The sequence below is a fragment of the Aplysia californica genome, unplaced genomic scaffold (genome assembly GCF_000002075.1).
Source record: "Aplysia californica isolate F4 #8 unplaced genomic scaffold, AplCal3.0 scaffold00992, whole genome shotgun sequence".
Taxonomy (NCBI): domain Eukaryota; kingdom Metazoa; phylum Mollusca; class Gastropoda; order Aplysiida; family Aplysiidae; genus Aplysia; species Aplysia californica.
In genome coordinates, this window is record NW_004798262.1 from 195,155 (window position 1) to 197,686 (window position 2,532).

A 2,532-nucleotide genomic window follows, 5' to 3' on the forward strand; every position below is an offset into this window, starting at 1 on the left:
AAAGAAGTAGAGGAAAATGACAATAGTAAGGATCAGGAAAGAAAAAGCAGCAGTTCCCTTTTGTAGATCAGGCATAGTTATGATTATGAGCGTGACATGAGTCAGCCCATTTACAATTCTACTATGCTTGAACGAGAAATGTCCCCCCTTTGGGAATGGCCTAAAGACACTACAGTCAGTGGCACTGCCCCGGGGGTTTCAGGGCAAGTGAATCCTAAAATGTTAGCAGATTAGAAATGACTGTAGGTTAGTTACTAGAAATGTGAAGCATGCTGACAAAATAAGTTGCTTCTAGCAATCCAAGAATGGAAATATCCGCCAAAAATTGACACTGGGGTCAGATTAATAAATATTCAATTGACGTCATTTTTTTCAAGTCTACCGTGTCATTTACTATTCCACGCTTACAAATTGTACAAACTTCAGCTATGAAGTTGAAGTACCAATTTCCATTTGGCTGAAATCCGAGAAGTAACTCATTTAGTCAGCACACCTGACAAATGTTCCAGAACTTGACTACCGTAGTACAATGAAACATGAAACCATGTACCCATGAAGCAACAAGTCAAATACGTATAAAATAACTGCCATTTTAAAAAAAAAGTTCAAACTCATTATTTTCAGAATCTGTTATAAAATCCTAAAAACATATCTTGTAAATTAGACCTAATAGTTAAACTTCACTATCATGTTCGTGTACAGTATCCAGAAATACATAATATGTGATTTTTAAAACTTTTTTTTAATAGTAGAGGGTTTTACGGCGCTCGCAACTATAATATATGAGGCGTGTTGACAAAACGAGTTACTTCTCGCATTCTACGAATGGAGATGTAAGGGAAAATAGACACATTAAACTTGTAAATTTTAAACTGATACATTTACATTTTTCTTCAAGTTTAATGCCTTTTATCAGTTCGTATGCTAAATTACACCAACCAAAACTGTAACTTTGATAAAATCTATAATATGTGTTTATAAGACCAGAATTCGAAAAGTAACTCATTTTCATTTGTCAGCATCCTACACATATAAACTGATGTATGAGCCCTGAGCCCTGAAGAAAAAATCTGTTGAAAATTTGTACTACATTTTTATAGACTATTTTTGTTGTCTCCAAACCAGGGGCGAGGCTGACTTGTTGTAGGGCAGGGTACTCGGTGTCAGAGAAACAGGATGTAGATGAAGCCACACAAGAGAAAAGCTTTCCCTCAAACATGTCGTTAGCTTAGAAGTTAGAATTACAAAGAAGTTGTTCCTGATTTTCAGTTGTTGCCCTTTTTGAGTTGCTAAGACCACGGGGTCAGAAACCTCAAGTTTTATCTGCTCTATTAAAATCGTAAGATTATTCGGAGTCGCTTTCAAGGTATTCAAAGAACTGCATTCGAAAAAGCCTGACGTGTTGTTAAAGTAAAAAAAAAGCGCTCATATAACCTTAGGCAGTTGCGAGCGCCGTAAAACCCTATACTACTTAAGACTACTACTACTACTACTACTACTACTACTACTACTACTACTACTACTACTACTAAAAGTCAAAAAAAAAAAATCACGTCACATTTCTCAAAACTATGTACTGAGTAGATAAAACGTTGTAATTGTGAGGTAGCAACAAAACACCTATTGTCCTGATCCTTCCTCTTGCTTTTTTTGTGCGTTGGTTAAATTCTTGTAATACCCTCTAATATCCGGTATTTTTATGACCGGATACTGTCTTTTTGGAAGGGCCGCCGTAAAACTCTTACTAAAACTAACTAGCCTAACAAGCAGTGATAACAGTACACAAACCGACCATGCACGTACCTGGCTTCTCCTCTAAATTCAAACTGCGTTCAACCCAACGAGCTCAGGACAAATTATGCATATATATCTGTATAGTATAATCACCTTTGTTCAACCCAGATCCTAGTTTGGAGTTGGGAGGTGTTTGGTTCTGTTCAGCCTCTTTTTAGCTTGAATCTCTGCTCTCTCTCTCCTTGTCGTTAGCCGCCTCGTAGTCTGGTTCATGACGGGGGCAGAGGTATGAGGAATAAAAGACGAGGCATCGTGGCGAAATCAGGCGCTCGTTAAAATAATAAAATCAAAGAAATTGGCTTTTTTAAAAAGTCAGTTGGGCAATTTAAGAAAAAAAATTGTTTTGGCTGAAAACCTTTTATGTCCATTTAATAACACATTCTGTGTGGGTCTCGCTGAAAAAACATTGATCAAATGCACCAAAAAAAAATTTTTTTTTCAGTGTTACCAAGGACACTTAAGCTTTGGGAAGTCTCCAACTTTGGCGACCATATTATTTTTCACGCTAATTTTACCTCGATAACCAGGTGACCCTCACCTCAAATAATTGCAAATATCTGAACTTCAATCCAAGATAGATGGGTATTTTTAAAATAATATTTTTTAAAAAAATCTAGAACTAGATCTAGAGTAAGAAAAATACACAAGCGAGATCTATAAGATGGATGCCAATAACTTCAAAGCCCTGGGAATTGACGAGCGCCTGATTCCACTACGTCGTGATACGCACACACCCTT

The 2,532-nt window shown here is 36.7% G+C and overlaps 1 protein-coding gene across 1 annotated transcript in view; it reads right to left on the reverse strand.

Annotated features, from left to right (window-relative positions):
* Nucleotides 1–1,991, reverse strand: part of LOC101862461 (contactin-5) — a gene marked incomplete in the record, with an annotated part of 13,269 nt that extends 11,278 nt beyond the window's left edge. Inside the window, 1 exon segment of the mRNA XM_013089597.2 lies at nucleotides 1,888–1,991.
* Nucleotides 1,992–2,532: the final 541 nt, after the last annotated feature.